The sequence below is a fragment of the Arachis stenosperma genome, chromosome 3 (assembly GCF_014773155.1).
Source record: "Arachis stenosperma cultivar V10309 chromosome 3, arast.V10309.gnm1.PFL2, whole genome shotgun sequence".
NCBI classification, from domain to species: domain Eukaryota; kingdom Viridiplantae; phylum Streptophyta; class Magnoliopsida; order Fabales; family Fabaceae; genus Arachis; species Arachis stenosperma.
In genome coordinates, this window is record NC_080379.1 from 50,271,901 (window position 1) to 50,285,302 (window position 13,402).

The window sequence follows — 13,402 nt, forward strand, 5'->3', positions numbered from 1 at the left end:
TGATAGCAACCCCTCTAAAAAGGATTCTCAACCCACATCTGTAGGCAATAATCCTACAGCAACTAAGGTTGAGGAATACAAAGCCAAGATGCCTTATCCTTAGAGGCTCCGCTAAGCGGAACAGGATAAGCAATTTGCCGCTTTGCAGACTATCTCAGGACTCTTGAAATAAAGATTCCGTTTGCAGAGGCACTTGAGCAAATACCCTCTTATGCTAAGTTTATGAAAGAGATCTTAAGTCATAAGAAGGATTGGAGAGAAACTGAAAAAGTTTACCTCACTGAAGAATGCAGTGCAGTCATTCTGAAAAGTGGTGCACAAAATTGTGATCATCAATGGCGCCATCAACATGGTACGCTCAATTGCAATCTCAACTCTTTATCACAACTTCGCACAACTAACCAGCAAGTGCACTAGGTCGTCCAAGTAATAAACCTTACGCGAGTAAGGGTCGATCCCACGGAGATTGTTGGTATGAAGCAAGCTATGATCACCTTGTAAATCTCAGTCAGGCAGATTCAAATGGTTATGAATGATATATGAATAAAGCATAAAATAAAGATAGAGATTCTTATGTAATTCATTGGTGAGAATTTCAGATAAGCGTATGGAGATGCTTTGTCCCTTCCGTCTCTCTGCTTTCCTACTGTCTTCATCCAATCCTTCTTACTCCTTTCCATGGCAAGCTGTATGTTGGGCATCACCGTTGTCAGTGGCTACAGTCCCGTCCTCTCAGTGAAAATGTTCAACGTGCTCTGCCACAGCACGGTTAATCATCTGTCGGTTCTCAATCAGGTTGGAATAGAATCCATTGATTCATTTGCATCTGTCACTAACGCCCAGCCTTCAGGAGTTTGAAGCTCGTCACAGTCATTCAATCATTGAATCCTACTCAGAATACCACAGACAAGGTTTAGACCTTTCGGATTCTCTTGAATGCCGCCATCAATTCTAGCTTATACCACGAAGATTCCGATTAAGGAATCCAAGAGATATCCACTCAATCTAAGGTAGAACGGAGGTGGTTGTCAGGCACACGTTCATAGGTGAGAATGATGATGAGTGTCACAGATCATCACATTCATCAAGTTGAGGAACAAGTGATATCTTAGAACAAGAATAAGCCGAATTGAATAGAAGAACAATAGTAATTGCATTAATACTAGAGGTACAGCAGAGCTCCACACCTTAATCTATGGTGTGTAGAAACTCCACCGTTGAAAATACATAAGAATAAGGTCTAGGCATGGCCGAATGGCCAGCCCCATGATCTAAGATAGCATAAGACTACTCAAAGATAGCTACCAAGATGAGAATACAATAGTAAAAGGTCCTATATGTAGAGAACTAGTAGCCTAGGGTTTACAGAAATGAGTAAATGACATAAAAATCCACTTCCGGGCCCACTTGGTGTGTGCTTGGGCTGAGCATTGAAGCATTTTTGTGTAGAGACTTTTCTTGGAGTTAAACACCAGCTTTTGTGCCAGTTTGGGCGTTTAACTCCCATTCTTGTGCTAGTTCCAGCGTTTAACGCCGGGCAATTTTGAGCTGATTTGGAACGCCTGTTTGGGCCATCAACTCTCGGGAAAAGTATGGACTATTATACATTGCTGGAAAGCCCAGAATGTCTACTTTTTAACGCAGTTGAGAGCGAGCAAATTGGGCTTCTGTAGCTCCAAAAAATCCACTTCGAGTGCAGGGAGGTCAGAATCCAACAGCATCTACAGTCCTTTTCAGCCTCTGAATCAGATTTTTGCTCAGGTCCCTCAATTTCAGCCAGAAAATACCTGAAATCACAGAAAAATACACAAACTCATAGTAAAGTCCAGAAAAGTGAATTTTAACTAAAAACTAATAAAAATATACTAAAAACTAACTAAAACATACTAAAAACATACTAAAAGCAATGCCAAAAAGCGTCTAAATTATCCGTTCATCACAATACCAAAATTAAATTATTGCTTGTCCCCAAGCAACTGAAAATCAAATAAGATAAAAGAAGAGAATATGCAATGAATTCCAAAAACATCTATGAAGATCAGTATTAATTAGATGAGCGGGGCTTTTAGCTTTTTGCCTCTGAACAGTTTTGGCATCTCACTCTATCCATTGAAATTCAGGATGATTGGTTTCTATAGGAACTCAGAATCCAGATGGTGTTATTGATTCTCCTAGTTAAGTATGATGATTCTTGAACACAGCTACTTTATGAGTCTTGGCCGTGGCCCAAAGCACTTTGTCTTCCAGTATTACCACCGGATACATACATGCCACAGACACATAATTGGGTGAACCTTTTCATATTGTGACTCAGCTTTGCTAGAGTCCCCAATTAGAGGTGTCCAGGGTTCTTAAGCACACTCTTTTTGCCTTGGATCACAACTTTATTTTTTTCTTTTTCTTTTTCTTTTTTCCTCTTTTTTTTTGAATAATCACTGCTTTTTCTTGCTTCAAGAATCATTTTTATGATTTTTCAGATCCTCAACAACATGTCTCCTTTTTCATCATTCTTTCAAGAGCCAATCATTCATGAACAACAAATTCAAAAGACATATGCACTGTTTAAGCATACATTCAGAAATCAAAGGCATTGCCACCACATCAAAATAATTAATCTGTTGTAAAATTCAAAATTCATGCAATTCTTCTCTTTTTCAATTAAGAACATTTTTCATTTAAGAAAGGTGATGGATTCATAGGACATTCATAACTTTAAGGCATAGACACTAAGACACTAATTATCACAAGACACAAACATAGATAAACATAAGCATGAAAATTCAAAAAACAGGAAAATAAGGAACAAGGAGATTAAAGAACGAGTCCACCATAGTGATGGTGGCTTGTTCTTCCTCTTGAAGATCTTATGGAGTGCTTGAGCTCCTCAATGTCTCTTCCTTGCCTTTGTTGCTCCTCTCTCATGATTCTTTGATCTTCTCTAATTTCATGGAGGAGGATGGAATGTTCTTGGTGCTCCACCCTTAGTTGTCCCATGTTGGAACTCAATTCTCCTAGGGAGGTGTTGATTTGCTCCCAATAGTTTTGTGGAGGAAAGTGCATCCCTTGAGGCATCTCAGGGATTTCATGATGAGTGGGATCTCTTGTTTGCTCCATCCTTTTCTTAGTGATGGGCTTTTCCTCATCAATGAGGGTGTCTCCCTCAATGTCAATTCCAACTGAATAACAGAGGTGACAAATGAGATGAGGAAAGGCTAACCTTGCCAAGGTAGAGGACTTGTCCGCCACCTTATAAAGTTCTTGGGCTATAACCTCATGAACTTATACTTCCTCTCCAATCATGATGCTATGAATCATGATGGCCCGGTCTATAGTAACTTCAGACCGGTTGCTAGTGGGAATGATTGAGCGTTGGATAAACTCTAACCATCCCCTAGCCACGGGCTTGAGGTCATGCCTTCTTAGTTGAACCGGCTTCCCTCTTGAATCTCTCTTCCATTGAGCGCCCTCTTCACAAATGTCTATGAGGACTTGGTCCAACCTTTGATCAAAGTTGACCCTTCTAGTGTAAGGGTGTTCATCTCCTTGCATCATGGGCAAGTTGAATGCCAACCTTACATTTTCTGGATTAAAATCTAAGCATTTCCCCCGAACCATTGTAAGCCAATTCTTTGGGTTCGGATTCACACTTTGATCATGGCTCTTGGTGATCCATGCATTGGCATAGAACTCTTGAACCATTAAGATTCCGACTTGTTGAATGGGGTTGGTAAGAACTTCCCAACCTCTTCTTCGAATCTCATGTCGGATCTCCGGGTATTCACTCTTTTTGAGTTTGAAAGGGACCTCGGGGATCACCTTCTTCATGGCCACAACTTCATAGAAGTGGTCTTGATGCACCCTTGAGATGAATCTCTCAATCTCCCATGACTCGGAGGTGGAAGCTTTTGCCTTCCCTTTCCTCTTTCTAGAGGTTTCTCCGGCCTTGGATGCCATAAATGGTTATGGAAAAACAAAAAGCAATGCTTTTACCACACCAAACTTAGAAGGTTTGCTCATCCTCGAGCAAAAGAAGGAAGAAGAGAGTAGAAGAAGAAGAAATAGAGGAGATGGAGATGGCTTTGAGGTTCGGCCAAAGGGGGAGAAGAAGAGAGAGGGTGGTGGGACAGGTGGGGATCCTGTGGGGTCCACAGATCCTGAGGTGTCAAGGAAAATTCATCCCTGCATCAATTGGCGAGCAAAAATGCTCTTTATGCCAATTCTGGCATTAAACACCGGGCTGGTGCCCATTTCTGGCGTTTAACGCCAGCTTCTTGCCCTTTTCTGGCGTTTAACGCCAGTCTGGTGCCCCTTTCTGGCGTTAAACGCCCAGAATGGTGCCAGACTGGGCGTTAAACGCCCATTTGCTACCCTTACTGGCGTTTAAACGCTAGGAGATCTTCCTCCAGGGTGTGCTATTTTTCTTTCTGTTTTTCATTCTGTTTTTTCTTTTTCAACTGATTTTGTGACTTCTCATGATCATCAACCTACAGAAAACATAAAATAACAAAGGAAAATAGATAAATATAACATTGGGTTGCCTCCCAACAAGCGCTTCTTTAATGTCAGTAGCTTGACAGTGGGCTCTCATGGAGCCTCACAGATACTCAGAGCAATGTTGGACCCTCCCAACACCAAACTTAGAGTTTGAATGTGGGGGTTCAACACCAAACTTAGAAGTTGGTTGTGGCCTCCCAACACGAAACTTAGAGTTTGACTATGGGGGCTCTGTTTGACTCTGTTTTGAGATAAGCTCTTCATGCTTCCTCTCCATGGTAACAGAGGGATATCCTTGAGCCTTAAACACAAGAGATTCTTCATTCACTTGAATGATCAATTCACCTCTGTCAACATCAATCACAGCCTTTGCTATGGCTAGGAAGGGTCTGCCAAGGATGATGGATTCATCCATGCACTTCCCAGTCTCTAGGACTATGAAATCAGCAGGGATGTAATGGTCTTTAATTTTTACCAGAACATCCTCTACAAGTCCATAAGCTTGTTTTCTTGAATTGTCTGCCATCTCTAGTGAGATTCTTGCAGCTTGCACCTCAAAGATCCCTAGCTTCTCCATTACAGAGAGAGGCATGAGGTTTATACTTGACCCTAAGTCACACAGAGCCTTCTTAAAGGTCATGGTGCCTATGGTACAAGGTATTGAAAACTTCCCAGAATCCTGTCTCTTTTGAGGTAATCTTTGCCTAGTCAAGTCATCCAGTTCTTTGGTGAGCAAAGGAGGTTCATCCTCCCAAGTCTCATTACCAAATAACTTGTCATTTAGCTTCATGATTGTTCCAAGGTACTTAGCAACTTGCTCTTCAGTGACATCTTCATCCTCTTCAGAGGAAGAATACTCATCAGAGCTCATGAATGGCAGAAGTAAATCCAATGGAATCTCTATGGTCTCATTATGAGCCTCAGATTCCCATGGTTCCTCATTAGGGAACTCATTGGAGGCCAGTAGACGTCCATTGAGGTCTTCCTCAGTGGCGATCACTGCCTCTTCCTCCTCTCCAAGTTCGGCCATGTGGGTGGCCTTGCACTCTCCTTTTGGATTCTCTTCTGTATTGCTTGGAAGAGTACTAGGAGGGAGTTCAGTAACTTTCTTACTCAGCTGTCCCACTTGTGCCTCCAAGTTTCTAATGGAGGACCTTGTTTCAGTTATGAAACTTTGAGTGGTTTTGATTAGATCAGAGACCATGGTTGCTAAGTCAGAGTGGCTTTGCTTAGAATTCTCTGTCTGTTGCTGAGAAGATGATGGAAAAGGCTTGCCATTGCTAAACCTGTTTCTTCCACCATTATTGTTATTGAAACCTTGTTGAGGTCTCTGTTGATCCTTCCATGAGAGATTTGGATGATTTCTCCATTAAAAATTATAGGTGTTTCCATAGGGTTCTCCCATGTAATTCACCTCTTTCATTTAAGGGTTCTCAGGATCATAAGCTTCTTCTTTAGATGTAGCATCCTTAGTACTGCCTGGTGCAGCTTGCATTCCAGACAGACTTTGAGAGATCATATTGACTTGCTGAGTCAATATTTTGTTCTGAGCCAATATGGCATTCAGAGTATCAATCTCAAGAACTCCTTTCTTCTGATTCGTCCCATTATTCACAGGATTCCTTTCAGAAGTTTACATGAATTGGTTATTTGCAACCATTTCAATTAGTTCTTGAGCTTCTGCAGGCGTCTTCTTCAGATGAGATCCTCCAGCAGAGCTATCCAAAGAAATTTTGGACAGTTCAGACAGACCATCTAGAAGATACCTATGATGCTCCATTCAGAAAGCATGTTAGAGGGACACTTTCTGATCAATTGTTTGTATCTTTCCCAAGCTTCATAGAGGGATTCACCATCCTTTTGTCTGAAGGTTTGGACTTCCACTCTAAGCTTACTCAATTTTTGAGGTGGAAAGAACTTTGCCAAGAAGGCATTGACTAGCTTTTCCCAAGAGTTCAGGCTTTATTTAGGTTGTGAGTCCAACCAAATCCTAGCTCTGTCTCTTACAGCAAAAGGGAATAGCATTAGTCTGTAGACCTCAGGGTCAACCCCATTAGTCTTGACAGTGTCACAGATTTGCAAGAATTCAGCTAAAAACTGATGAGGATCTTCCAATGGAAGTCCATGGAATTTGCAATTCTGTTGTATTAGAGAAACTAATTGAGGCTTAAGCTCAAAGTTGTTTGCTCCAATGGCAGGGATAGAGATGCTTGATGAGCGGATATTTTATACGCTTTTTGGGGGTAATTTCATGTAGATTTTAGCATGTTTTAATTAGTTTTTAGTAGAATATTATTAGTTTTTAGGCAAAAATTGAGGGAGCTGAGCAAAAATCTGATTTAGGCTGAAAAAGGACTGCTGATGCTGTTGGATCCTGACCTCCCTGCACTCGGACTGGGTTTTTTGGAGCTACAAGAGTCCAATTGATGCGCTCTTAATTGGGTTGGAAAGTAGACATCCAGGGCTTTCCAGAAATATATAATAGTCCATACTTTGCGCGAAGATAGATGACGTAAACTGGCGTTCAACGCCAGTGTCATGTTGCAGTCTGGCGTCCAGCGCCAGAAACAAGTTACAAGTTGGAGTTCAACGCCCAAAACACGTTACAACCTGGCGTTCAACTCCAGAAACAGCCCAAGCACGTGGGAGGCTTAAGTCTCAGCCCCAGCACACACCAAGTGGGCCCCATAAGTAGATTTCTGCACCAATTATCTTAGTTTACTCATATTCTGTAAACCTAGGTTACTAGTTTACTATTTAAAACAACTTTTAGAGACTTGTTTTGTATCTCATGACAATTTTCAGATCTGAATTTTATACACTTTGACGGCATGAGTCTCTAAACTCCATTGTTGGGGGTGAGGAGCTCTGCAGCGTTGATGAGCGGATAATTTGTATACTTTTTGGCATTGTTTTTAGTATGTTTTTGATATCTTTTAGTTAGATTTTAGTACATTTTTATTATTTTTTATTTAAAATTCACTTTTCTGGACTTTACTATGAGTTTGTGTGTTTTTCTGTAATTTCAGGTATTTTCTGGCTGAAATTGAGGGACCTGAGCAAAAATCTGATCCAGAGACTCAAAAGGACTGCAGATGCTGTTGGATTCTGACCTCCCTGCACTCGAAGTGGATTTTCTGGAGCTACAGAAGCCCAATTGGCGCGCTCTCAACGGCGTTGGAAAGTAGACATCCAGGGCTTTCCAGCAATATATAATAGTCCATACTTTGTCCAAGATTTGATGGCCCAAACCCGCGAAGCAATCCGGCCTCAGGAATTCCAGCGTTAAACGCCGGAACAGGAATAAAAGTTGGAGTTAAACGCCCAAACTGGCATGGGAGCTGGCGTTTAACTCCAGAAAAGGTCTCTACACGAATTTCCTTGATTGCTCAGCCCAAGCACACACCAAGTGGGCCCGGAAGTGGATTTTTATGTCATTTACTCATTTCTGTACACCTTAGGTTACTAGTTTACTATTAATAGGACCTTTTACTATTGTATTAGTAGACTTTGGTAGCTATCTTCACTTTTATGCTATCTTAGATCTTTGGAGGCTGGCCATTCGGCCATGCCTAGACCTTGTTCTTATGTATTTTCAACGGTGGAGTTTCTACACACCATAGATTAAGGTGTGGAGCTTTGCTGTACCTCGAGTATTAATGCAATTACTATTGTTCTTCCATTCAATTCCGCTTGTTCTTTATCCAAGATATCACTTGTTCTTCAACATGATGAAGGTGATGACTGACGCCCATCACCATTCTCACCCATGAACAAGGTGACTGACAACCATCTTGTTCTACAAGCATCTGAGGCTTAGTGAATATCTCTTGGATTCTTCGGAATCCTCGTGGTATAGGCAGGACCTGATGGCGGCATTCAAGAGAATCCGGAAGGTCTAAACCTTGTCTGTGGTATTCTGAGTAGGATTCAATGATTGAATGACTGTGATGTGCTTCAAACCTGTAACCTACTGGGCGTTAGTGACAGACGCAAAAGAGTTATTCTATTCCGGTAGGGGAGGGAACCAAACCGGTGATTGGCGGCACTGTGACAGAGTGCTTTGCATTAGCTTTCACTGCGCGGATGGGAGGTAGCTGCTGACAACAGTGAGACCCTACACGAGTTTGCCATGGAAAGGAGTAAGAAGGATTGGATGAAGGCTGTAGGAAAGCAGAGAGACGGAAGGGAAGGCATCTTCATACACTTGTCTGAAGCTCTTACACCAATGATATACATAAGTATCACTATCTTTATCTTTTATGTTATTTTCGTTCATCATCATCATATACATTGAGTTGCCTGACTAAGATTTACAAGATGACCATAGCTTGCTTCAATACTAACAATCTCCGTGGGATCGACCCTTACTCACGTAAGGTTTATTACTTGGACGACCCAGTGCACTTGCTGGTTAGTTGTGCGAAGTTGTGTAATGCCATGGTATTGAGCGCACCAAGTTTTTGGAGCCATTACCAGGGATTATTTGAGTTGTGAAAAAGTATTGTTCACAATTTCGCCCGACCAAGTTTTTGGCGCCGTTGCCGGGGATTGTTCATGTTTTGAGCAAGCTTTTGGTAACATCAGAGCCAAGATCCGGCAACAACATCAAATTTTTGGTGTTATTGCCCGGGATTGTTTAGGCTGGACAACTGACGGTTCATCTGTTGCTTAGATTAGGTATTTTTTTCGAAATTCTTGAAAGTGAATTCTAGAGTTCATGATGATTTGTTGAAATCTGGCTGGCTGAGAAGCCATGTCTAATCTGATTGGACCGAGGTTCAACTTATCACCACAAGAGCTTGTTGATTTCGTATCAATCTTGCTGTTGGAGCAGTGATCTGCTAAAGATTTGGCTGACCTTTGGTCATGTCTAGTGTTTTGGACCGAAGCTTTCTTTGAAAGCTTGGCTGGCTGTGAAGCCATGTCTAATTCCTGGACCGGAGTCTTAGACTAGCATTGCACTGATTCCTGGAATTCTCATTAAGAATTTTGATACCTTTCCCACTTAATTTCGAAAAAACACAAAAAAAAAAAAAAAAAATTTTACAAAACCAAAAGACCAAAAATATTTGATGTTTCTTGCATAAGTTTAGTGTCTCATCCTAAGTTTGGTGTCAAATGCATGTTTTTGTTATAATTTTCGAATCCATGCATATATTCTTTGTTTTGATCTTGAATTCTATTGACTTGAAGTATTTTGTGTGTCTCATATGCATTTTCATATTGTTAGTGTCAGTAGTACACAAACTGCTAAGTTTGGTGTCTTGCATGCATTGTTATTTGATTCTTGTCGCATTTTGATTATCAAAAATCCAAAAATATTTTTAATTTGTGTCCTTTCAAGTCAATGATACAAAGAATTGAAGATTCAAAACATGCTGCAGAGGAATTATACAGAAAAAGCTGAGCATTCAAAAATGCCCAGTGAAGAAGGCAGACTGGCGTTTAAACGCCAGCCAGGGTACCTGGTTGGGCGTTTAACGCCCAAAAAGGGTGCATTTTGGGCGTTAAACGCCAGAATGTATACCATTCTGGGCGTTTAACGCCAGGATGGTGCAGGGGGAAGATTTTGTTTTCAAAATCAATTTTTTTTCAAGTTTTCAAAGTTTTTCAAAATCAAATCTTTTTCAAATCATATCTTTTCAATCAAAATGTTTTCAAAATCAATTTCTTTCCTTTTTCAAAGATACTTACTAACAATTAATGATTTGATTGAACATTTTTGCCTTTTCTATTAAGGAAGGTTTTATGTTTGAATCATATCTTTTCTTGTTAGGCAAGTCATTAGTTTTTAAAATCAAATCTTTTTAAAATTGTTTTCAAATCATATCTTCTCAATCACATTTTTTAAAACCAATCATATCTTCCTAATCACATCTTTTTCAAAACAGTTTTCAATCAAATCTTTTTAATTTCTAATTTCAAATTCTTTTTCAAAAATCACTTAATTTCTTTTCCACTTTTATTTTCGAAAATTAATTAATGTTTTTCAAAATAATTTCAAAATTTTTCACTTGATTTTCGAAAATAAACTTCCCTCCTTCCCACATCCTTCTATTTATGGAGTGCCACTCCTTCTCAATGCACAATTCGAACCTTATCTAACTAAAGTTCGAATTTATCTTCTCCTTCTTCTTTCTATTTCTCTTTTCCTCTGACACTTAAAGGAATCTCTATACTGTGACATAGAGGATTCCACATTTTCTTGTTCCCTTCTCTTTCATATGAGCAGGAGCAGAGACAAAGGCATTTTTGTTGAAGCTGATCCTGAACCTGAAAGGACCTTGAAGAGAAAGCTAAGAGAAGTCAAAGCACAACTCTCTTTAGAGGACCTGACCGAATTCTTCAAAGAAGAAGAACCCATGGCAGCCGAAAACAACAACAATGCCAACAATGCAAGGAAGGTGCTGGGTGACTTTACTGCACCTACTCCTGATTTTTATGGGAGAAGCATCTCTATCCCTGCCATTGGAGCAAACAACTTTGAGCTTAAGCCTCAATTAGTTTCTCTAATGCAACAGAATTGCAAGTTCCATGGACTTCCAATGGAAGATCCTCATCAGTTTTTAGCTGAATTCTTGCAAATCTGTGACACATTCAAGACTAATGGGGTTAACCCTGAGGTTTATAGACTGATGCTATTCCCTTTTGCTGTAAGAGACAGAGCTAGAATATGGTTGGATTCTCAACCTAAAGAAAGCCTGGACTCTTGGGAAAAGCTAGTCAATGCCTTCTTGGCAAAGTTCTTTCCACCACAAAGATGGAGTAAGCTTAGAGTGGAAGTCCAAACCTTCAGACAGAAGGATGGAGAATCCCTCTATGAAGCTTGGGAAAGATACAAACAATTAATCAGAAAATGTCCCTCGGACATGCTTTCTGAATGGAGCATCATAGGTATTTTCTATGATGGTCTCTCTGAACTATCCAAGATGTCCTTGGATAGCTCTGCTGGAGGATCTCTTCATCTGAAGAAGACGCCTGCAGAAGCTCAAGAATTGATTGAAATGGTTGCAAATAACCAATTCATGTACACTTCTGAAAGGAATCCTGTGAACAATGGGACTAGTCAGAAGAAAGGAGTTCTTGAGATTGACACTCTGAATGCCATATTGGCTCAGAATAAAATATTGACTCAACAAGTCAATTTGATTTCTCAAAGTCTGTCTGGAATGCAGAATGCACCAAACAGTACTAAGGAAGCTTCATCTGAGGAAGAAGCTTATGATCCTGAGAACCCTTCCATGGAAGAGGTAAATTACCTAGGAGAACCCTATAGTAACACCTATAATTCTTCATGGAGAAATCACCCAAATCTTTCATGGAAGAATCACGAGAGACCTCAACAAGGTTTCAATAACAATGGTGGAAGAAACAGGTTTAACAATGGCAAGCCTTTTCCATCATCTTCTCAGCAACAGACAGAGAGCTCTAAGCAGAATAATTCTGACTTAGCAACCATGGTCTCTGATCTGATCAAAAACCACTCAAAGTTTCATGACTGAAACTAGATCTTCCATTAGAATTTGGAAGGACAAGTGGGTCAGCTGAGCAAGAAAATTACTGAACTTCCTCCAAGCACTCTCCCAAGTAACACTGAAGAAAATCCAAAAGGAGAGTGCAAAGCCATAAACATGGCCGATTTCTGGGAGGAAGAAGAGGCAGTGAACGCCACTAAGGAAGGCCTCACTGGAGTCCACTGGCCTCTAATGAGTTCCCCAATGAGGAACCTTGGGAATCTGAGGCTCAGACTGAGACCATAGAGATTCCCTTGGACTTGCTACTGCCTTTCATGAGCTCTGATGAGTATTCTTCCTCTGAAGAGGATGAGTATGTCACTGAAGAGCAAGTTGCTAAATACCTTGGAGCAATCATGAAGCTAAATGACAAGTTATTTGGAAATGAGACTTGGGAAGATGAACCTCCCTTGCTCACCAAAGAACTGGATGACCTGTCTAGGCAGAAACTGCCTCAAAAGAGGCAGGATCCTGGGAAGTTTTCTATACCTTGTACCATAGGCACCATGACCTTCAAGAAGGCCTTGTGTGACTTAGGGTCAAGTGTAAACCTCATGCCCCTCTCTGTAATGGAGAAATTAGGGATCTTTGAGGTGCAAGCTGCAAAAATCTCACTAGAAATGGCAGACAACTCAAGAAAACAAGCCCATGGACTTGTAGAGGATGTTCTGGTTAAGGTTGAAAACCATTACATTCCTACTGATTTCATAGTCCTAGAGACTGGGAAGTGCATGGATGAATCCATCATCCTGGCAGACCATTCCTAGCCACAGCAAAGGCTGTGATTGATGTTGATAGAGGAGAGTTGATCATTCAAGTGAATGAAGAATCCATGGTGTTTAAGGCCCAAGGATATCCCTCTATCATCATGGAGAAGAAGCATGAAGAGCTTCTCTCAAAACAGAGCCAAGCAGAGCCCCCACAGTCAAACTCTAAGTTTGGTGTTGGGAGGCCACAACCAAACTCTAAGTTTGGTGTTGAAACCCCACATTCAACTCTAAGTTTGGTGTTGGGAGGTTTCAACATGGTTCTGAGCATTTCTGAGGCTCCATGAGAGCCCTCTGTCAAGCTAATGACATTAAAGAAGCGCTTGTTGGGAGGCAACCCAATGTTTTATAATTAATTATTTTCTTTTGTTATTTTATCTTTTTTGTAGGTTGATGATCATAAGAAGTCACAAAAACAATGAAAAAAGCAAAACAAATGAAAAACAGGAAGAAAAACAGCACACCCTGGAGGAAGATGCTGCTGGCGTTCAAACGCCAGTCAGCCTAGCAGTTGGGCGTTTAACGCCCAGTCTGGCACCTTTCTGGGCGTTTAACGCCAGAAAAGGGCACCAGACTGGCGTTAAACGCCAGTAAAGGGCAACAACCTGGCGTTAAACGCCAGGA

At 40.8% G+C, this 13,402-nt stretch overlaps 2 non-coding genes across 2 annotated transcripts; one reads left to right on the top strand and one right to left on the bottom strand.

The window, feature by feature from the left end:
* The first annotated feature begins 6,279 nt into the window (after positions 1–6,279).
* On the top strand, positions 6,280–6,387 carry LOC130971471 (small nucleolar RNA R71). The gene has a single exon (XR_009082689.1). It is a non-coding gene; the product is annotated as a small nucleolar RNA R71 (small nucleolar RNA).
* Positions 6,388–11,264: 4,877 nt separating this feature from the next.
* Positions 11,265–11,372, bottom strand: LOC130972113 (small nucleolar RNA R71). Its single transcript, XR_009083311.1, has one exon. It is a non-coding gene; the product is annotated as a small nucleolar RNA R71 (small nucleolar RNA).
* Between the last annotated feature and the right edge of the window lie 2,030 nt (positions 11,373–13,402).